We start from the raw sequence: 24494 nt of genomic DNA on the forward strand, positions 1-24494 counted from the left end.
GGAAAGGAGACATCCCTTAAAGGAGCTCAGTTTTCTTTTGTCCTGCCTTGCTTTTGCCACACCCAGGCTGGTGGACGGCCCGTAGACATGATCTCCCACCTGACAAATGGCCAGGCGGCAGCAGTTCTCCTAAGGACCTTGCTCCTGTGCAGAGGAGGTGATAGCAGAGGTTCTCTAAGGCATAACCTGGTAGCTATTAATTCTGTTAACATGTGTAGGAAATAAAAATGATGTGATGGAAGAAAAGGGAGGGTAGTAAATCAATGAGGAGAGAGAGCAGTGCAAATTGAGGGGGAAAAAAAGAGTGGAGGACTTTAAAGTAGACAAGATTAAAACAAAAGAGTCAGAGGAAGTTGGGGCGGTGCAAAATGAAAAGGGAAGAAATTGTTAAAGGTTTTCAGGTTATAAAGGCCAAAACACCAGAAAGGAAGATGTGATAAAAGAAAGGTAATGGAAGAAGAAGAAAGGACTGTGACAAAGAAAAACATAACAGCACTAGATTTTGGTTAACACTTTATTGAAGATGTGAACTCTTTTTCTTTTTTTTAAATTGGCAATATCTTGAATTTTAAGCCAAAGAATAGTAGCATGCTGAGTGTGTGTTTGAGTATTGTTGTTGGGTTGGTTTCAGGGTTGAGTTGGTTTACAGAAAAGCCTTTTCATGCTACCCACCTGAAATCTAACAATGTCTATAAAGTCTAATTACACTATTTAAATGGATCTGCTGTATGTTTGTAGTACTAACTCTGCTTAACTCTGGGGACTTCAGGTTTCTATGACTGGTGTTCGCTGAGATCTCTTTCTGTTTTCACTGCCTGATCAAAGCAACCAACCAACCTGAGACTCAACACCAAGGGGAGGATATATAAATACATACATACAGTTCAGACCAAAAGTTTGGACACACCTTCTCATTGAATTCAATTAGAAAGTGTGTCCAAACTTTTGGTCTGTACTGTATATATGTGGATTTTCTTTGTTTGTTCTTCCAGTCTGAACATTTTGTTCTGAGTCAGTCCAAAAATAAACACCAAAAGGCAGAAGAACAGTTGCAAAAACGAAATGACTTTGTTGAAACTCATAGCCTGGATAACAGGAAAACTGGAGACAAAAACTGTCAAACAATCAAAGGAAGATGTTGGACAGAAAGTCCTCCTACTGTCAAATGAAAAATAAAAAGATGATGTTGGTAGTATTTTCTGTGGTAGTAAAAACACAAAACTCACAGGTAAATGGTTTGGTGTTACACAACACTAAAAGGTGATCTATAAAAGAAAATATCTACCAAAAGAGAAAAACATCACTGCTTGCCACCAACAGGAGATATACTGGTGGGTCACAGTTGTTGTCTCACTGATATATGATGCAAGCATTTGGGTTTAACCCCACTTACCCACTGAGAATCCAACTGGCAGAGGAGACGCTCTACTGAATGTGCACCGTAACGTATCATGCCAAAACACAACCAACTGTGCCTTACTGCTCAAACGAGGCCTGGTGGGTCCTTCAAAAATTGGAAATGCTAACAAGCTCCCATCATGTCTACAGTAACATTATGGACTATTTGTCCTCTGTGAAATTCTTTGGGCCTTTCACCATGGAAGGCTTTTCTGCCGTCTCTGTGGTCTAAAGCTTCAGCCTAATCTTAACCACGATTTTAGGTGTGGAATCTGACTGGACCTCTTCGTGATGAGAGACGAGACCTCAGATCAGATCTTTGCGAACAATTTCAGAGTAACTTCAGTTGAAATTGGAAAATGACAAAACAAAGCAACTTTGATGCGTTACATCAACTCGTCCTGTTGTCTCTTGAAGCTTGAATGGACTAGACATGTTTCAACATATCAAAAATACAGTTGACTCCTAAATAGCTTCTGAATGTCTCTGTCTCTCCTTTAACTTTTATTTTTAAATGTCTTACTTGTACTGAAAATGGCATACTTTGAGATTGTGTTCCTACATTGTTACTTCTACACTGAAATCTGTATTTAATGTGAGATGATGAGCGATAGGATATGGTGCCGTCACTAATCAGAAAAAGATTGCGATTCCAGGGAGTCGCGGGTCAGGGCCACTCAAGTTGAAAATGGTGGGATTTCTGTGTCATCATTGGCTTTATGTCTGTTTTTACTCTTCTTTGTAAATTCTTGTTTCACTGAAAAGTTTAGCTTTGACAAAACCAAAGACTTCTGCACTGATGTCTCAATTTTCTGTGGACGCTTTAACATCTTTCTTTGCCACAGCCGTCTAAGATACATAGATTATTATAATACTTACCCTGATGAAAATAACTCCTCCTGGATCAGCATCCTTGAGCAAACCTTTGCCCATCACCACTTTTTTCAACTTTAGATCCAAATGAGCTTTAATAGCTTCTGAGAACTATGACCAGAGCGGAATAGATTTTGCTTTGTATTTGGAGAAATAAAGAAAACATATGTAACTCCTGGGTTATTTGTTTGTTTGTTTTGATCAGACTCAAAAGCTGGCTTTTCATATTGCCAAAGGTGTAGGCGAGATTGTCTAAACACCGCAATAGAGAAATTGGGCAGCAGTAAGATTTCGAAAGAAACGGGCGTTCGGCAGAAGAACTTTGCCTGGAGCTGAAATGGACCTTTAAAAAGTTTCCAAGCCAGCCTTCATATGCGAGTGCAAATAAATATAGTTTGCTTATATTTCCAAGTATTACACTTCTATTTTCTTTTTTTTTTTTACCTATTTAAACAAAGTGTGACATCTGTGATGCCAAATGGATTCCTTGTAGCTGGTCAGAATTACAAGTTGCACATTAGCAGTGCAATGCCCATGGCTCCCTGTGTCCAGCAACCCCTGGGTTTGCCTTCAGTCATTCATATGTAAAGGCACTTTGACACCTTTGGGTTGTCAAAGCAACTCAACTCCATTGACTCAAACCAGCATCAGATTTCCACCCAGCAGGTTGTTTTTTCATAGTTGAATTGGAATAAAGATAGGCGTCAAAGCTATTCAAAACTATCTGCAACAACTTCAAATATATTAAGTCTTCTATATATTGTTAGCATTTGCCCTGGCAAAGACAGTCTATCTGTAGAAAAAAGAAACTTCCCATTACAAGTCTAAGAACGTAAAAGTGTGGATTGTAAATATTTTTCCCAGACACCGTTGCATCAACCATCATTTTATAGGAGAGTTTTTGCTTGAAGCCTCTCTACTTTGACACATTTAAACCTATCGATGTTTGACCTATGATGTAACGAGGTGGAATAGTCATTTGGGCCGCCATGTCAGCAGTTCCAAAACCAGAATCTCATGTAATGCTTCCTTAGTTGTTGATAAAACTTGCTAAGGAATCTTATTATTGTAATAAGCATTAATAAATATTATTGAAATGTTACGATCGGCAGAAAAAGGAAAATGTAAAAAAAAAAAAAATTACATTTTGCAAAAAATGGGCTGCTCTGAACCAGAGTTTATTAATTTAAAATAGTTCATAATACTATGACTATAAAACTAGAAATGATCTTTTTTTTTTGTATGGGTACACAATACAATATATGTTGCATTATTACTGAATTACCTGCCCTTTATTGTTATATGTTTGTAATTTATAGAAGGTCTGTTATTGGAGACACTTCAACACCTAAAGAACTAACGAGATAATGTGAGAACATTGTGGCACGTTAGTGATTAGTATGTTCGTCACAATGAGATTAGTATTTATATATATATATATATATATTAATTACAGTCACTGTTATTAAAATAAACACAACTATGTGGTCTGTAGTGTCGAAACAATATCAATGCAGAAAGACTGGTGCAAGTGTTAACAAGATGTAAGCTGTTTATGCACAAAAAACTACACTTACTCAACAGTAACCTTGTTGAAGTAGAATCCAGTTTTGCATTACTTGTAATGATTGGAGTTTCTCTGACAGAATAGGTGGAGTGGATATTTTTATTCCCAATGGTGAAACATCCTTGTGTTATCTAATACTCGAGAATATTTTAAATAGTTCTGTGAGCAGGTTTTTCAGAGTACATTATTTCAAAGCTTCATGATGTTTTCAACCAAGGACAGTCATGTAAAAATGTCTTAAAACAACTTTTACCTTATATTTAGAATAAATAAATAAATTAACTGCACTTTTTTATTTGAGGTTAGATAACCCCTCATGAGTTTGGAAAATATTCTTTGTAGAACATAATTACAACATGGGCAACATACGGTCTAAGGCATTAAGTGATTAGTTGAAAAACAAGAAATTTTAATGCACTGGAAATATTCAATTAAATAATAACTCAGAGAAATAATACTAAATAAAGCTATTCTCGACATGGTTACACGTAGATGATTGACAGACCAAATTAGGCAGAAGTAGCTCTGGCTTAGTTTGTCATTCTTTTTGAAAAACGTACAATCATCTGGCACTTTAATGCTGTTAAGTGATTCCTAGCTGCTTTTCAGACTGGCTGAACCAACGCTGTCCTGGTGCTAAGTACCTTTCTCTCTGGAGACTCAATTAGACACATAGCCAATCAAATATCATTATAACACAACGCATGTGTGTTCACTTTTTTGTGCACTTGTGTTATTTTATCTGTTTTTAGAAACAACTCCAGCTGTACATTATAACACAGAAGGCCTTTAGATAATGAGGTGCTCATTAACGGCTCTACAGTCAGGAACAACTGAACTTTTTCTGTTCCAGGTTTCTTTTCTTTTGTAAATGAACCTCTACAAGGTGAACAGCTTGAGAGTTTGATATGTGGCATAGGTCATACTTTAGAGGAATGTAATTTATTTAGACAAACACTCAGATCAAATATCATTGATCATCAATTTCAGGAGTTGTTCTTCAGCGTCATCTTGAAACTCAGGGGTTTTAAAGTTTTTAATAGCTTGGCCAACAAAAGACTTTCAAGTTATGCACAAATTACCAACCATTTAATGTTAAACATAACATCATTAGAATTGTAATAATGTTCTCCTTTAGCAGCAGTAGAAATAATTGTTGTCTATCTGTCTTGAAATAGTTGATTATATAATAAGACTTTTTTCTTTTAATTATGTGACTGATATTCATTGGGTTCAGTCTTAAAAGCCAGAACCAGCCCTGACTACTGGCTGACATGTCGACTCAAGAAATCAGTTACAAAAGACTTGTCTAAAAGGAAACGTAGACTGGAAGATGTCAAGAAGCAAATGCATTAGAACCCCAAACCCCAAGCTCAATTTTGAGACAGATGAGAAACATTTGTTTCTCTGATTACTCCAAAATTACTCAAGACATTTATCAGCAACCCATCCAGGAGGTAACAAAAGAGAAGTGGAACAAGATCTGAAATATTGCAGTTCTCACTTGCCTCAGTTAAGGCGATTAAGAAAATTTAATCTATATGAGAGCTTCTGGATGAAAACCACAGCTCACCACATCATGTGTCCAAACACCAGTTCCATCAACAAAAATTTATTTTGGATTGTATTATTATTTGATAAACTGACAAAAGTAGGGGTACTAAACTTTTGTTCAACTCAGTCTAACTGTCTGGTATAAAAATTGGTTTGAAAACGTGTAATAATTAACTATGTCAAAAAGAAATATAAAGTATAGTCAGATGAAGTCTGACTTTGCAAATTCTTTTTCACAGCAATATAGTTGCCATTATTCTAAATATCTGAGTTTGTGCTGTAAATGAACCTTCACTGGAGAAACTTTTAAATGCAGTCAAAACTACAGTACATGATCTTCTGTATAACGTCCTAAAACCTTGACCCGTCCTCACCAGTTTAGCCTTTATACCATTAAGGTATAAAGGCTACCCTAACTCATTAGGAGTTAGTAAAGTACAACATTGACAGTCAATCTGTTGCTTATCTGTTACATCCAATGTGCTCTCAGTGATTGTATAAGAGCTTGGCAACAAATGATCCCAAGTTTGTTAATTAGACTGCAGCCCCCTGCACATTTAGTCATCATTTAGAGCCTTTCCCTCACCCCCTTCGCCGGCATGGGCCAAGTCGGTTGAAGAATCGCTGCTTCCGTCGATCTGTAATCTAATTTAACCAGAGAACTGGCCGACTGACTGAACAATTAGTATCCGTTTACATCCACCTGTAACTAAGTCAAGCAGAGCAGGAGTCATTATGACTGGATGATCAACTTCTATTTAATACCAAATGACCTGAGATATTTACGGCCTCCCATTACTCTTCTCGGCAGTAACATCTTATTGGAAGGAGATAATTGGGAACAAATCTGCTGTTCATAAATTCTCAATGTGCTCTTCATTAGGATTTTTAATTATATCTCTCTGTGTAAAAGGTTAAGTGTAGGAGTGGAGAGATGCACCTCAGCATACGGTAAGTTGCAGGTTTACAGCGGTTGCCAAACCCCTCGGAGCAATTTCTATTTCTATTCCTCTCTCAGCCAATCTGTTTTAATCTGTCTTTTACCCCTCTGACTCTTCAGAGCCGGCGGGGAGCAAAGTCATTCCCACAGCCTCGGTACAGGAAGCTCAGTAGGGTCTAAACCTCGTGCAAACCGTGCCTATCTTTACTTTACCCTGAGCCACAAGTAACTTTGACATCTTACAGTGAGAGCCCGGAGAACGACTCTACGCGATCCCGTGAGAACAGAAGACCGCTGTGAAGTTGCACAAAGATGTTGTCACCTCTAACTGTTTACCGGCTTCCTGTTGGAAGCTACACCGCAGCCGTGTCTTGACAGGCATTGTTGAAAGTAAGAATAAAATGATCAATAAATAGAAGTGGTGTTTGACACTTTACAGCAGAACTGATAGGAGAGCCGTAAACAGAATTTGTCTTGTCTTTGGTAATCAAAGGCTCCTGTAACGTAAGTGCTTACTGGATACCATGTAGGTGTTGTTAGAAGTCTTTTATGAAGGGAAACTGTGCTTTTTTTGTGAGTCAGAATAAAAACACAAGTGGGAATTTGGTGCTTGAGAGATGGATGTGTCATGAAACCTTGTTATCAAACCATAGACACATCAACACTGTTAAAAAAAATCATTTACACACTCCAGATGCATATAAAGAGAGAGGCATAGCCTATTGCGTTTAGATGAATAGCAATTTAAAAACACAGCTTGTACGGATCAAAAGGTGAATTCTCCCAAGGACCAAAGACAAACTATTTTCTGCTATGAGAAAAGCTGAATGCAAGCTGAATGAAAAGAAAGTCATATCCTTCACTTACAAGGAGTCAAGACAAAAACATTCCTTCTACCACAATAAAGTAAATATGCATGCCGAAAGACCTTAATGCCAAACAACTTTAGAATCATTCTTTTACTGTCTCTTTTTTAACAAATTGCTAAAATCATTAAATCAGTACAGAAGTGCAGTTAAAAAAAAAATAAATTCTAAGGCTAACATCAGGTATGCTTTTGTTCTGCTGGCGCTTTAGTTTGTTTTCTTTGATTTGTTTGTTTGTTTGTTACATAAATTACTGCAGGCACATTTTTTGGGCTACTATCCTTTACTTTCTGATGTTTACATGTAGACTGCTGAGTGTGATGAAAGAAGGGAAACTGAGCTCCACAACCTAGAAATTATTCACTGTGCCTCTCTGTCACTTTAGTCTTCCCAGCAGGTTTTCAGCTGAGTCACTGGAGTAACTTCAAGGTGAAATTCTGTCTATCCCAACTTTATAAAGAGGCATGCACTTCTTTCAGCTTGGTTTCCTTTTTTTGGGTACTTCTATTAGGACAGATACATGCCCATAATAGTTTTTGATGTAGGAAATATGCTTGCAGCTGAAAGAGGAAGCAGGTCACATGCATGGACTGCAAAGAAGTTGTCCCCAACACACCTGATGCCTGAGTTTCCTGGACATGCACTGGCTTTCAGGGAGCATAGCTGTTAGGCAGCGTCAGTCAAACTGAATCCACTTGGGCTGGAGTGGAAGTCACCTGTGAGATCATCTCTGCCTTTAGCGCTGTGCTAAGTAAAGCAACATCCAATCGGGATTTTTTTTAAAAAACGTCTTTGCTTAATGACAAGGTTTTTTTGTGTCATGGAAGTGTGCTGAAGTTCTGTTGATGTGTATTTTTTGCAAATGTTTTCTTTTTTTTTATTATTTTAATGCTTGCATAAATGTTGGCAACAGCTCGGTTGGGTTTAATTTGAAGAGAAATGAAGCAGTGAACTGTGTTTTGGTTCGGAGTAGAATGAATACTTTTACGTCACAGTGGACAGATCACCAGCTGAACTACCTTGAGAGATAATCTGCTGAGCATCCTTGAATATAGACCAGCAAAAACCTGAGGGAACATTTATTTTTCAGGTGAGCCAATATAAATACTAAATGAACAGTATGTGCCCTTGGTATAAATGTACTTTATATTTTTTTATTCAGGAAACCTTGATATGATTAAATTTTTTTTTAAACATAGCTTTTTAAAAAAAAGACTTCTTTGGAAAACCCATGACTTCAGTACCTATTTAGATAAGGAGTTTGTTGTAAAGTAGAAGATGAGACAGTAGTTATGTATATATATATGTGTGTTTGCGTGGGTGGGTGTGTGTGTGTGTGTGTGTACATATGTATATCTGAAAGTAGACACGTTTCAATTTTATGGTGTTAAAATCTATATTTATTTTATAATTTGACCATTTTAATACATATTTTAGAGAAATATTTTCGGGGTTTTTTGCATGTTCAGTTTGGTTTTATAGTTTGACTACTATAAAATAATGCTACACTTTTATATGACTGTAAAACATATTATTTTATTCATTTGTAATTTTAATGTCAGTTGTTTATTAAGTTAAATCTGTACCAAATTGGGGAAGAACAATCAAGTAACTTTTTTCATGTTTTTTTTTTTTTAAAGGGATAACTTGGAAAAATAAATTTCTTGGAGTTTTTCTGAATGTGTTTATGGTTAGAACAATTTCGGAAACACATAAAAATCATACAAAAGTGGGAATCTGGGTGACTAAAAAAACAGTATGTGATGCAACCCGGTTGGCAATCGTCTGTTTTTATGCACTGGGTTTTGCTAACCTACACACAGAGGAACCTGTGGTTAATGCCAAAGGTGTAAAAATCTAAACAGAGCTCTCCCATAATTTGGGATCATTTGCAGCATGAGCGGGTCCACAGATAAAACCCATCTGTCTGGAGACAAAGGCAGCAATGGCCCATATGGACTCCTCTTGCTAAATGAATCCTCAGGAGTGTTCAAGGTTAATGCCCCTTTATTAGACATGGGCATCAGACCCTGCAATAGATTTCCTTTTAATGTAGGAGGTCTGTATGCTGCTGATTACTTTACATCTGTAAAGTGCATGTTTACTAATGCTAACCTTTGTTAATATGAGTTTATAATTGAAACCCAATAGACTTCTTAAACAGTTTTGCAACCTGTTGAGCATTGATAGCCATAGAAATTGACAGCCTTCCTTAAGCTACTTAACCAAACACTTCATTATACACGTATGGATGACTGATAAAAAAAATGCACTTTATATATAGGAGGGATGATTTTTCAGGAAGTTTGACTAAGAGAAGTGATGGTTACTTATTTACTTTGAGAAATAGCAGTACAACAAAACAATGGGCAGATGCTGATTTATTTCTGTTTCGTGGTTTTAAGATTGTGGGGTTTTCTGTCTAAAGATATCTGGCATTGAAACTGATGTGAAAAGAATTGTCTTTCATGTCTGATGTGCTGAGTGAGCTGGAAGATCATGAAACTGATGTTATTACTTTTCCAAGTAATTTTAAGACGGGTACGGGAGATCTCTCAATTTTTTTTTTTTGTTGTTGTTGATTGCTGATGTAAAAGATGTATTGTGTAGGCCTGGAAAATTGTTTATTTGTCCTGGGAAAATCCTCCTTGTTGAGCTCCTGAGAAGAATAGAAACATTTAAATAACTCTTGATGTTTCCTGGGGAAACAGATTGATTCTGTTTTCCGGCTCCTTATAAAGTCGGTGTCGAAAGATGTCAACATTGTGTACATGAAAGACATCTCTTTTACAAATGCCACAGGGTCCTCTCCAGTGTGGCTGTGACATTTGAGGGGATGGATCAATGAATAGAAATATAAAGAAGAGTTTATTTTGTCGGACCCTTTCACACTTCTGCTAATACACACGTGCGCACGTCGACTAACACACCGACGCAAGGGCTGCATGACGATGAATCCACATCCTGTTCATCACAATAGCCTTCAATTTAATAGTGACAACCTAGACTTTGCAGGGAATAATACTCTGAAATGTCACATCTTCAGACAACATCTTAATCGTTGTGCATGATGGAGTGAAGCGAGCCAGCGATGTTCCGTCTTTCCTGAGCAGCTGCTGTTAAGATGTCCTTGAGCAACCTCCAGCTGCTCTACCGGAGCACTTCAGTGGCCTCTAGTAGAAAGCAGAGGTTTTACTTGGCCGCTCTCAGTGCCCAATCATGTGAGGCTGTATTTTCCCTGTGCAGACCCCTGATGCGTGTAACTTAGCAAGTGCGAAACAGACCTGATCCAAAAAGTGCATATGCCTTCTGTCAACCCCTGATGCATAAATTGGGAGAAAAAGGGGGGAAAAAATGATTGAGAGGCTTACCCCTCAGGTGGACGCTGCTTGAAAGTAGCTTGCTGGATATTAACGACTGACCTCCCTCTCCCTCCATGTTCGCCTAAATCCATTTTCCATTTCTGATCTCTCTGCAGTACTCAGGGAGGTACTTCATCTTCAAACAGCAATGCTGAAGGCACTGTGGCCTCCTGCCGCGTTGGTTTCTGCTAGGGCTAGTAGAATCTGACCTAGAGGATTAAACAGCACCAAAGCAAGGAGGAAGATGAGGGATTTTTCTCTCTTGCAACTGATATATTATGCAACATATCAAAGACTTTAGGGTATCATGTGATGACATTGACTTGTTGTGGTAATTATATATGGAAAAATGCCAAGTATTATTACAATTGGGAGAAAGATATTGCATGTATTTATCATAGAGTTCAAATTGGACTACATTTAAATCATAAAAGTCTAAGAAAAGTTCAAAATCATATTAACGTTATAAGACTGAAAACGTTAGCTTGCAAGACATGCTGTGTGTACAAATTTGTATTTCTAAATACAGATGATTCTTTTCAAGGAAACCCCCATAAAATATTTATACAGCATGGTTTGTTGTTTATTCAGATTCAGAAAACTGCTTTTTTTTTTCCACATTATGGTCCAAACTCAAACAATTTGTAGCTGTGTTTTCTGATTATCTCAACATTACATATTTATAGTTGTATTTAATGCAAATGCAGACTCCCCTGTGATATGTCTAAATTATGGAAAACTCAGGTTTGTTAAATCTGTCTGTGAAAGAATTCAATTCAGTTTCCTATGATGACATATGGAAAAGGAAAAACGATACAGCTAACACAAGCTCTTTGTTGAGAGATAACCCTATACATAGGCCTGTCACTATAACAAATTTTGCCGAGCAATTAATCGTGTATATCGTGTTGTGTTTTTATTGTTGATTCCAAGTTGCATTGTGTTTTTGTCTTTGATTTGATGTAAAGCACTTTGAAATGCCTTGCTGCTGAAATGTGCTATACAAATAAAGTTTGATTGATTGATACTATATTGCCCTTCAGTAATCTTTAGATTTAAATTGAGAAGATGATGCAATAGTTCACACTACACGATTTTTTGCACCGATTTTCCCCTTACGACAATCTGTTATTCGGTCGCTTGTGATCATCCTGTAGTGGTATGTTATGGTAGATCGTTGTGGCCACTCCGATCTAAATCAGGGGTTTTCCTGACTGGGAGTGTTAACACAGCCTGTTGAATGTGACAGGTAGCCAATCAGAAATCACGGATTCTCCTCCGAGTGGAAATTACAGAGGGAAATCCCAAACAGCTGACACGGCGCAACCCGAAATCCAGCGGACATTGGAGATAATATGTGGAAACAACATTAATGTTTATAAAACATTTCGTGCAAAGAATATAGAAATGACGAGGGGAGGAGTTGCAGCGAAATTGCTACGCAGTTGATGAACCCGGTAACTTTTCAGCTGTTGTTCGTAGGTTCTGATGGTTTTCATTCAGTCAGGACGTTACGCTGACACTAGAGCCACATGCATTGCAGGTAGAGTGTAGTAAAGCATTGATTAATGCCTGGTTTTAAAATTAGTTGACTGGACTTTTAGCCATTATTTGGTGCCCATTGTTGGACATCACACGGCACGATGGAACCCGGTCGAACCGTTATACCTAGGATTTCTGTCGGCTAATGTGTGGTCTCTCAGGTGTTGAAAATGGGCCGACAATCTGCCGACAGCTCTAAGATCATGTAGTGTGCGCTGGACATTACACTAAGGAAATGAGGAAGGGAGAATCAGTGGAGAGCACCAGAGTTGAGCCTTTTTTTATTCAGTGTCATCAACAGAAAGAGAAAAAGGCTGGAAGAGACGATAACACCGATAATTAAAATGAGGTCGATAGTTTTAATTTGTCGTGCGATTAATTGATTTATTATTTATCGCGACAGGCCTACCTATACACATCCTTTAAATGTCCTTAAAGTCACTTGTTAATTTTACCATGCTATTTTAGATCCTCTCAATCCCAAATTGTCTTATCTTTAGAGACTATATTGTTTTAGAGGCTTTTATTTCCTGTAGCAAGGACGAGTAGCAGGCAGACAGAACAAATTGCTTCTCAAACTGACAGGCTAATCAGCCATCTCATAGCATCAGCTGACATTTAGTGAGTCACATTTAATTGTGCCTTACACTTAGACTGGCACATGGCACTTTGAAAATCTACCAACTTTTAAGCTGGCATTTGTCACTGCGCTTCCATTAGTTGGCAAAGGTGGCCGGTATTCCACAATCATGTCAAGTAAACACATTTTCTGCTTAAATGAGCTCTTCTGTTTTATGTGGTCTCTCGTGCCAAAAGGAGCCATTTGTGCAAAGCGGATAAATATCTCACTTAAAATAAACTGCTCTTTTCTACTTTGTCTTGTTTGCAGACTTTATACAAGGTTCTAAACATAAAGAAATTTACCACATCTTGTAAATGATCAAGTCACTCATCACTAGTTTCACTAACCTTCATTGTCAGTCTCGTTACCTACAAGATTTTTAAATAAACCTACAGAAAGATTATTTTCTTAAATTCTTTCTGCTTACATACAGGAGTGCCTTTTTATTCTGGGCGCTGCAGCATTTTAAATACAAATGAAATAAAGAATCTCTTTGATAATGCAAAAGATAAGCTGTTACAGATTGATGGTAGCTGTTTTTACTGTCCTTCCGACTCAGAAACCTTTCTGGTCTTATACCTTGCTGCTGCTTTAAAAGGAAAGGAAAGTTGTGCTCCGAGTTCAGATTCTTTACAACTTACTGAGGACTGAAGGCACAGCACTACAGAGTATTTTTTTAAAGTTAGGATCACCCATCGGGGTCCACTAAGAAACACCCTGGTGGCATTATTTCCCCGTGTTTTGTGCCTGCGCATATATTGGTTTCGCAAACTGAAATGAATCCCATTTCTCACTTAGACGATAGGTTTGCGATCTTGAGAGTGGATCTGTCACATATTTCAGGATTTGTGTGCTTTACTCGAGCACACTTCAGTTTCATTCAGTTGGCGCAGTGTTAGTGCAAAGGGTGGTTCTATTTAGGGGCTTTTTTTGTGGCACAGAGTGACTATTTTTCAAGTGGGCAAGGTAAACTTCCCCTGCAGCAGTGCCTGACAGGGAGCGAATTGGTCTGTCATTTGTTTCATTTGTATTCCACAGAAAGTTGGAGCTTAGTGCTTCAGGTAAAGTCTTTGAATGAGAGCTTTTGAACGGGACTGACATGGCAGAACATCAGCAGGGACAGGTAATATTTTTCCTGCTTCCTAAGAAAGAAGGGATGAAAGTCTAACACAGCAATATATTTCTGGTTAAAAGTAATCATTATCAAAAACGTTTGATAATTTATACATACATATCATAACGGTTAAGCTAATCTGAATATTTTATGCTTTATTAAAATTTCATTTAAAAAATTTAAATAAGGTTTCCAGTAGTTAATGAAATTTTCTGTGAAATTAATATTAAACCACAGAGGTCTTAGCGTGTTGTGGTGGCGTAGGGGACAGCGCAACCCACATTTGGAGGCCTTCAGTCCTCGACGCGGCGGTCGCAGGTTCGATTCCCGGACCCGGCTGACGTTTGCCGCATGTCTTTCCCCTTCTCCTTCCCCCTTTCCTGTCAGCCTACCTTTGAATAAGGGACACTAGAGCCCACAAAATACCCCCTAGCGGGGTGGAAAAAAAAAACAAGAAAAAAAAAAACACAGAGGTCTTGTATGATCTTTGAAATGTATTCACACTTTTGTCTGTCAGGAGTTGGTATGAACCCGTGCAAGATGCTTCTCCTTCTCTAAACATACCAAAATATCAAGAAAAAGCAAGTCCTTAACCTAATCCTAGAGCTTAAAACAGATACCCAACAGTCATTTGTGCTACAGCTAAAATAATATTATATGCTAATTACCACAATTATAACAGTTATTTAAATTAATGTTTTTTCCTGATGCGTAGAGATAACCACAGGTATAGGAAACAACCTATAAAATTTAGCAGAAGGTTTGAAGGGGTTTTGGGACAAACTATCATGCTATGGATAAGTGGCAATGTTTCAGCTTCCCATTTAAAGTAATTTGTTTTTTGCAATCAGTAAAAAACAAATCAGACTAGATAGACTGGATTTTCTATAACATCTCTTGATTTGACAGGGTGTGCATGAGACTAGCATGACACTGTCATAATCGTGACGTAACACCTTTTATGAAGACGGAGTTTTCATGAAGTGTAAATACTTTTAATGCAGCTTTGCATGAAAAGTGAATTAATTTTGCCTCATTGGGTAAATGATACTTTTAATGCAAAGTTGTATTAATACTTTCATTAAAAGCCCATTAAAATTGTCAACTTTGCATTAAAAGTGTCTTTATTTACCGAATGACACTTCACGAAAACTCCTTCATGTTAATGACAGCTGCTATGTCATGTTTATGGCGGTGTCATGTCAGTCTTATGCACACCCCTTCAAAGGAAGCACCTTTCTGGTAGTCGAATTACCAGCGTTCTCTTTCTAAATATGCAAGTGTAGATGTATGGACACTTTACTTTGTCTTTCATTTCTGACATTAAAAAAAATGTGTTTTAGGTAAACTGTGAAAATAGAGTAATCTATTTCAAATGATATGCACAGTCAAGCTTGTGTGGTATGTGCACTGCATCCTGTGCTGAAAAAATAAAAATATTTTTTTTTTTTTTTAAATTCCTTTCCACTGCCTTCCACCACTATCTCTATGTGTGTGTTATTTTAGTCAACAATTTTCCATTTGGAGCATGATGTTCTAAAAATGTGAAATTTGAATCAACTTTTGATCTTCTGACTGAGCGAAGTGCAAAACAGGTCAGTTTAAAAGGCAGCACAAGCTGCAAACTTCTCTCACAAGTCAATTTTTATTATTACGTAGCTAAACTTATGGTGTTTGGAAAATGTCAATATTGTGCTTATTATAATAACTCCCACAGAGTGGGAGGAAGTATGTGGCCACTACTGAGTCAGAAATCTTGACTTTTAAAAGCTGGCATACAACAGCAACAACAACATAAGGATTTGTAAAGCTCTGAAAGATTGCATGCAAATCTTTAAAAACAGTTCAAATTGTAATTAATCTGCTGGCGATGAATAGTTCAGCATTTGGTTACTTCTAAATTTACAAAATTTTAGCATAAGGACATGACTGAGTCCTCTTGTCCTTTTAAAGGATCTTCAACTATTTACATAAGATGCATTTTCTCTAATCTTAAAGCAAAATGCTTTACTAGATTAAAAAGCAAATGTAATTAGAGCATGTCATAATAAATAGTCTCTGAAACTGATTTTTTTCTTTTACCACTCCTTTCTATCTGATCTCTGACAGAGTCCTGGCTATGTGGGCAACATGAAAAAGGCCAACTTTCCTGCTGCTGTTTGTGTTTGATAAAGACAATTTGGTGGGAAACACTTGCATAAAGCTTTTGTTTTGTGAACCAAAGTCTGCACTTTTGACATCACACTATGCACTTCCCTCAGTTTCCATTGAAAGCTATTATTTTGGTGGTCCTCTGAATAATTCACAAAAAATAAAAGTCTAAATGCCTTATAACTGCCGTCTATGTTAATATACTGAGCCACTGTTCTAGGAGATAAACCAATTCACTCACGTGTAATTAAACATGCCTCAAAAACTACTTAGGGCTCCGTTTCAATAAAGAGGATCTAACGAATTTGTTTGGGGAAAAAATCATAAAGATCTCACTGTTAACTGTTATGTGAGCAGCAGTGTCAGTCATGTATGATGGATGGAGCTTTTAATGTGTTACAGACACCTCGAAGTGATGGAGATTGCAGCTTTGTCGACAGCTCTGGACCCTCTGTTTTCCACTTCACAACCCCCAGCTGGCAGCTCAGCAGAATAAAATAGAAAGAGATAGAGTTCTTGCCACATTTGCCTGAAGACATCCCAACACCACCGTCATTTTGTCTGTGCAATCGAATTAAAAGCACATCGGAAGCATTATAATTATTGAAGTTGCTGTTGCAAGAAATCATCAGGGACTTAATGAAAGACTCTTCAGTGAGATGTGACTGACAGATGAGTACACCACAACAATAGCAAAAAAATAAAAAATAAAAAATGTCTGAGACACAATTGTGTTAGCTGGGAAAGAAATGTCAAACCATCAGTTCTGATTCCAGCTATCATAGAGACGGTTTGATAATGATTAGAGCTTGTTTACATTTATGGTAAAAAAAACAAAAAATTAATTAAAAAAAGTCAGTCATTGAAATGCAACACATGCAATCTAGAATAAATTTTTCTATTGCAAGATGGTAACTGGCAAATGCATGCTGATGTGAGTGATTATTGATCACTGTAGAAAGAGCGTAGCATTGGTTTCAGTAACATTATCAATCTAGTATCTTTGTAGAATTTAAATACTTTCTTCAGTAGAATAGCATATTATATGCAGTGTATTTGTCATCTCCAAGCAGTTCCACTTTTTATATGACATGTCCAAAAAACTCTGAGGCACCCTGACTTGATTTGAACTCAAATTATGAACAGTTCAGTTCTGATTGCATGAAAGGTTTTGCTTAAAGCCACCAATTTCCAAATGGCCTTGAAATACACCAGGATGTGACAGAAGTAAGATGAAATACACTGAATAAATTCTTAAGATAGAAGTGCAATAATCCATCGTAAATATTTGCTCAATTTCTATTTCAAGTCTACATTCAACAATAAAACATGAAAAAAATCAAAGTCATGGGTCATCCAGTGGCATTTGTACTGTTTTTTTTTCTTTTTAAAGGATGAATTATCATCTTGTATTTGCAATTTAAGATTATCTCAGAACTTTTTACCCACCATTCTAGTTTTATCTATTGAAGAAAACACAACTGCTGTAGCTACTTAAGATATTGCCAACCGATGTTTTCAATGCCAAAGTGTCATGAATAGTTTGGACCCTGTGGTGGTGCCTCCTTATTTACACTAAACAAGTATGGTTCTGGGCATTGAATTATATATTTCAAAATGACAATGAGATATTCAATTCAGTGTATAATTCTAATCAGTGTAGGAAACTTAATTGTTTATTTGGCTTTTGGGGATTCTAAAATCCCATTACGATCTGTTCAGTCTACTTCTTTTTTTAGAGAATTTCAAGGCAACCACCAGACTTCTGCCAGCCAGTCACTTAGCTGCCATCTCTGCTTGAAAATGGCATGAATCATTTACTCAGCACCGATATTAAGATTTCAAGGCCGGGTTGTCACCCATTAGGGAAAATAACACCCCTGGCTCTTTATCTGATAGATTTTGAGTGGGTAAAATTGACCATAAATTTTGAACATAGTCATAAACGTCAAGGAAAGGGTGGAAAATAGACAGACAAATTCCTCCAGCCTAATGACACTGGAAATGATTACTAAAGATGTGTTAAATGGAAAGCGAGAGTTGAACTAGGGGATGTATTAGAGGGAAAAAAAAGAAAAATATAAAAATAGAGAGGGTGTTGTTGGATGGTTGAAGAATGAAGGTAAATTCTCTTTGAGTTCATGAGTGATTGAAAGAATGGAAAATGAGCGAATAGCGGAAATGCATCACACTATATGTGTCTGAGCGAAGAAAAAGACTGATGAACCCTTATAAAACAGCACCAAAACACTGGCAAATACATTACATAATTCTTGCTAGCAATAGGGTTAAACCCCCTGCAATTTGATAATTTTACCTATATTGACATGAACTGAGAATAAACTTATTTTTAGAAGAAACTTTGATCAGATTCTTGGGTAAACGAGTCAAATACAACACAATATTTTGTAGTTGGACAGTTTTGTCATTTCTTCTAACAACAAAATGTACTAGTGTAATCTGTTTATTGTAATATGCCTGAAAATTAATCCATTTTACGTTTCAGATGTTTTCATCTGAAATGTTTGCTAATTGCTGTACTTCCTGGGAAAAGCAGATGTGCTTTTTGCATAATTTTGTTTAGGTGCCTTGAGATTTATTATTTCATCTACAGTTAAAGTTTTTAGGAATCTAAATAAATTGTATTAACACAGAGTACTAAATTTCACTCAAAGATGTACACAGTCCATTAAAATTGAAGGATTTTGGATGTTTCGATGTGAAGTGGTTTGTAAAGTACCTATTTTTCATCTAACTTAACTAAATCTGATTATTTTCTCTTCATAATCGCTGAATTTTTTGCATTTTCCCTTTCAAATGCTCAGCAATGAAGCTGGTGAGGCAGCAGTGAGCTGAGCCTCACCTGGGATTGATCAACCTCTGGCTGACTGTACTGGCTGCCACTCTGAGAGCATGCTCCTCCTTTCTGTATGTCGCCAATAAAATGGTTAAATAACATTTAATATTTGAACTTACTTTCCATAACTTAGCTTATGTATATAATATAAAGTGTTTTTGTCACCAACTGTGTGTGTAACGTGTTTCCTGTGTTAAGGAGCGCTCAAAATCGGCAGAGAACAGATTAGAGGTGAGGCAAGCAGTTCTCCTGCCTCAAGGCAGGGGGCGCTCATGATCCTTGACATTGTGACTCTACAACTGCAGAGTAAGAGACAGTAACAACGAGCTAGCCTTGGAGCTAGCCATACAGCAAAGTCAAGTGCAGCGATATATTTGTAGTTGCCACAGCAGTCACTTAATAATAATCCCAAAAGAAACATTAAGCCTAAAACCATACTACTGCAACAGACTGAATGTTCTGCTCTTTGTGTGGAAAATATTGGAGTGTCTTTTGTAGTTTTTTTTGTGGCGTTGTTGTCAGTTGCTATGGTAACGAGTCTGCGTGTAGCTGAGCTAATACAGAGAGCGGGAAAAACGTGGTTTTGAAGTGTACTTTAATGGTTTTTCCCTTTGCTGTGGAGCACAGCACAAAATTTATAATATCTGCATGTCCACGTTTGATTGAGGTAACGGAATTATTCAACGGAGGCAGCGCGGCTGTGCATGACATGTAACAGAATTGTCTTTTTGCCCTCCAGCGATGTCCGCATGTACGGAGCCCCCTAGGGGACATGGGGATTTTTTTTTCTTTTGCGTTACCTCGCAAAACTTTTGCGTTCCCTCGCAATACTTTTGCGTTACCTCGCAAAACTTTTGCGTTCCCTCGCAATACTTTTGCGTTACCTCGCAAAAACTTTTGCGTTACCTGCCAAAAACTTTTGCGTTCCGCATAAAAACTTTTGCGTTACTCGCAAAACTGTACTGATCATTTGTGCATAATTGAATACTGTAAGACTTTCTTACGGTGGCCGCCGTACTTTCTGATTTAATATAAGGTTATGTAAGGTTTTTCCATGAATGTTAATATCTCGTTGTGAAATATCTGAAGTTTTATATCTTTCTTTAGAATACAAAGGCACCACAAACCTGTTATATAAACAGAAACCTTCCGTAAGTAGGAAAGAAATATAAATACTGTACATCCAAACTATATTTCTGAGTTATTATCGCGGCGTAATAAGTCATCTGACAGTTTTGATTGTGTCGCTGTTGTGTTGGTTAGCTAAATGGTTTAAAGAGCTGCTTTTATGTTCAGTTCCATCTCAACCTTAACAGACATAAATATGCGGTGAATGAATCGATTTTCAATCAGTTTTTTGCACCAAAGACTTCATAATAATAAACACGTTTTATTATTAAAAACACAACAAACTAATTATGGTAAAGGGCCGTATTGGGTTAACTCGGGGAATCTCATCTGTCCGTGTATCAATTAGCTCCAAACCACTTCTTTGTTCTGTCACATTTATCGATTTATTCCATTTTGATTATTATGCTCCAGACTTTGCAAGGACTGACCAACCCGCTCACCGTTTCCTCATACACACAAACCAGCAGGCCAGTAAGCTTCCCATTCATACTTGATGACGTCACTCCCACACCCACCACCTAAGTGTCAAAGTCGCGTGCATGCCAAAATGTACATTCATATGGCTCTTACAGAGCCTACTAGAAAACGAGTGTATTATTATGAAGTCTTTGGTGCAAAAAACTGATTGAAAATCGATTTATTTACTGCATGTTTATGTCTGTTAGGGTTGAGATGAAACTGAACATAAAAGCAGCTCTTTAAACCATTTAGCTAACCAACACAACAGCGACACAATCAAAACTAGGGTTATTACGCCGCGATAATAACTCAGAAATATAGTTTGGATGTACAGTATTTATATTTCTTTACGGAAGGTTTCTGTTTATATCATAGGTTTGTGGTGCCTTTGCATTCTAAAGAAAGATATAAAACTTCAGATATTTCACAACGAGATATTAACATTCATGGAAAAACCTTACGTAACCTTATATTAAATCAGAAAGTACGGCGGCCACCGTAAGAAAGACTTACAGTATTCAATTATGCCGCATAACTGATCAGTACAGTTTTGCGAGGGAACGCAAAAACTTTTGCGAGGGAACGCAAAAACTTTTGCGAGGTAACGCAAAAGTATTGCGAGGTAACGCAAAAGTATTGCGAGGGAACGCAAAAAAAAAAAAAATCTCCATGTCCCCTAGGGGGCTCCGTACGCATGCACAAAATTCCCTCATGTAAACAATAACAAGCAGGTGGTCTACATTTGTATGTCTGATTATGATTAAGTCAGTGCCTCACCAGCATTGCACTTAACCACACGTCACTGATTTCAACATTTATTAGCAGAGCTCTGACAAAAACTAGACGTTTTTAGAAAGTAAGACAAAGCACCGAAGAAGTTGCAGGAATTTCCATGGTTATGTCTTAGCAGTGAAAATATTTCCTGTAGTCTTCAAATGTCTGGAACTAAGAAGTAAGGTTATATGACAGAAAGTTGTGGGAAAATGGGTTATGGTGTAACAGAAATTAGTTTTTTATTTGGCATCACAGTGAGTTCAGGTGTACATTCAAATCAACAAAAAGTAGATTTTAGCAAAGGATAAGTAAAGTTTTGGAGTGGCCTAGCGAGTAAAGAAAACTGAATAATCCTTATACCTACAAGCTGATAGATTTAGACAACCTCGTGATAGAGCAATTCAACATTAGCTAGTCAGAATGTGGCGTGCTGATAGACTCCTTCCAAAAAAACCTGAAAACTGAAACTCTTAAAACTAATGTGAACACACCGTGAAAAAAAATAAAACACCCTAGTTATTGCATGTTCTTTTTTTCCCCACATCCGTCCACCACCACATATGCTTTGTTTTCTGTAGAATTGTACAGAAAACATGTCACATTCAAGGTTACAGTCAAAATTTTGAATTATCACTTATTTTCACGACACAAAAATTTTAATTAAGCCATGGCTATGTATACTCTAAGATCCTTTATAACCTTGTCAAAAACTGTGACGATTGGTGAGCAGCATAACATATACAATATTTTAATAGCAGTTTGCTTTGACACAGAATTTAAAAAATGGTCTGCAATTTGTGTCGTGTCACGTACATGGTGTTTTTACAGCATATTTAAGTAATTGTTTAAAGTTTCGTGACAACTGTGAAAGTGAAGAACTAAAAGCTACAAAAAGTAGCCTGCAACAAAAACATTAATCTATTCAGTCAATGAGAAAGTCAAAACTGAACTTCTGACCTCAAGCAAGGAGCAGTCAAATGGTTCTATAGAGATATCAGGAAGTCAGGAAGCAAAAGTGAACAAATTTGAGCACGCTGAGCTAGGAAACTCAGGAGAGAGACAACCTCATCTTGTCAAGTAGAGAACAATCACAGAGAGGGAAGGAGGCAGACGAGCACAAAGAGAGGGATGGAAAGAACCTGACCATTGTGTCATCTGGGATCACTGAGCATTGTAATAGGCTTGAGTTTTGTCAGTCGGGCCCAGCGCAGGTCGACTCAGCTACAGATTCCTCCATGCCAAAAGCAGCGCATGGGAATAGTATTCCCCGGCAGACCCAGGAAATCTGAGAAGGTCTCACTTAGCTGGCTCTGGAAGAAAGAAACTTTGAAGTCTTCATAACTGGCGTGTTATGCATCCGGTGCCTCATAATGAAACATGAGAGCACCTGGTGTTGAACCGATGTGTAATTCATGTCATTGATTGCTCCCGTGTAATTCAGTGCAGCTATCTTTGTTTATTGCAAATAAATATTTAATTTGCCCCTCAAAAGGCTTTCGCATTGCCCTTGAGAAAACTAAATACTCTCACATATTTTCAAGACAAAGCCAATTCTGCAACTTTTTATTTAGTTGTTATTATACAACCTATCACGATTACTGTGTTTTTAAACTACAACATATCTGTGTTCGAAATTATCTTGTGTGCCTTTCAAGATGGGTCCAGTTCAGCTTTGGCCAGTGTATGTTTTGTTCTTATCGCACTTATTTTAAGAGACTTTTACAACCAACAAAGTTTTTGGAAGGCTCTTTTTTTTGCTTGTTTTTGGAGGTTTCATAAACATCAGACCATCTTATAAAAAATCTTACAGCCGTGTGAAATAATCTGATTCAAGTTTGGCAACTGTAGTTATTTCAGAGGTTGAAATAAAAAGGATCAAATGCAATCTGGACTCTTGAAACACTGACAAAACCTTTTAATTTCACTTCAAACCAAAGACTGAGAATCAAATACTAACGTTGTGCAGTTTAACATGTTTTTATCTTCAAGATCACAACACTCTGGGCAATGAGACAGACTACATATATCATAAACTGTGGTAGCAAACGGGCTTTTAAACAACCAGACTCAAATGAGAAGACTTTGTGTGAGTCAGTTCCTGCGTACAGGAAACACACTGGGCAGCATGTATCTATGCTCTGAGGCCTCTCAGCTGGTCTCACACAGATTTAAACTTACAGTATCATGAAACAGCAGGGGCTGAATTCTTCATCCCTGGGACTAATCCCTCTGTTTCAATCTCGCACTTATCTGGATCAAAGCTATCCTCTTAAATATCACCCACCGCCATTCTAAACAAAAGGCAAGAACATCAGTGCTAGGCGACAAAAACATCCTTAGTGCATAACAGTCCTTACTTCACACCTATAGTTCAATCATTCATTTAAACCTGCTGTATCAACCAAGCAGACAAAGCTCTTTTCAAGTTGATAAATTTGTGTCTTGATATTTGTGTTCCCTATGTAACTTTAGTGCCATTGTTTAACATACCACAAGCAATATTTATTTTGTAAATGTTTAAACAAGAGAAACAATTGCTTCAGGAAGCATAACCTGGAATCAGTCAAAATCTAACCTTATAAAAGCAATGGAATAGAATAGAATTTGGTTTTACCTAAAGGTCGTTCACATACAACCTAAACAACACAGAGGTTAGATTCAGGTGTGCATTAAAATGTAAAAGGACATTATAGCCCACTTATTATGTAATAGTCTATTTCTATTAATAATATAGACTTCTTAAGCATTTATTTTAAAGCTGTACCGGAGTATGAATGCATTCGATTCTGTTAAATTACACAGATACAATTCGCTCACGGAAAAGGCAAATTTTAGGTTTTGTCAAAAATCCTGAATTTTTATATTTTTGTGAAATAAAAGGTTGCAGACTACTGCTGCTAACTTTGTTTAAAACTCACTCATAGTTCATTTGTGAATGGTGTTAATGTCTTTGCTAAAGCAATAAAACATAAGTGTTACTGTCGTCCTAGAACAGCCAAATTTATAGGAGCGTCTGCGTTGCACTTTGGTTCTTTATTTTGTTTTGCTTTTGATTAACACCTGCTGTGACAGCTGCAGACTGTGCAGTAAATTGTATCAAAGCACTGTTTTCCATTTCGACACCCAAAGCTAGAGGCTGGCCTTTTGCTATTTTGCTATATAGCTTTATTGCTCTATTCAGCTTGTGATTATGGGTGCACTCCTAAATTGTTTGGACTCATAATGAAAGATTTACAACATAAATGGAAATGCCCATCTGCATGTGACACCAGACAGCCATTTAT

At 37.2% G+C, this 24494-nt stretch overlaps 1 protein-coding gene across 3 annotated transcripts in view; it reads left to right on the top strand.

The window, feature by feature from the left end:
* brinp2 (bone morphogenetic protein/retinoic acid inducible neural-specific 2) overlaps positions 1 to 24494 on the top strand; it is a 190794-nt gene that overhangs the window by 159088 nt on the left and 7212 nt on the right. The gene's annotated exons all lie outside the window — the stretch shown is intronic.

Source organism: Gambusia affinis, linkage group LG12 (assembly GCF_019740435.1).
Source record: "Gambusia affinis linkage group LG12, SWU_Gaff_1.0, whole genome shotgun sequence".
In the NCBI taxonomy this organism is placed as follows: Eukaryota; Metazoa; Chordata; class Actinopteri; order Cyprinodontiformes; family Poeciliidae; genus Gambusia; species Gambusia affinis.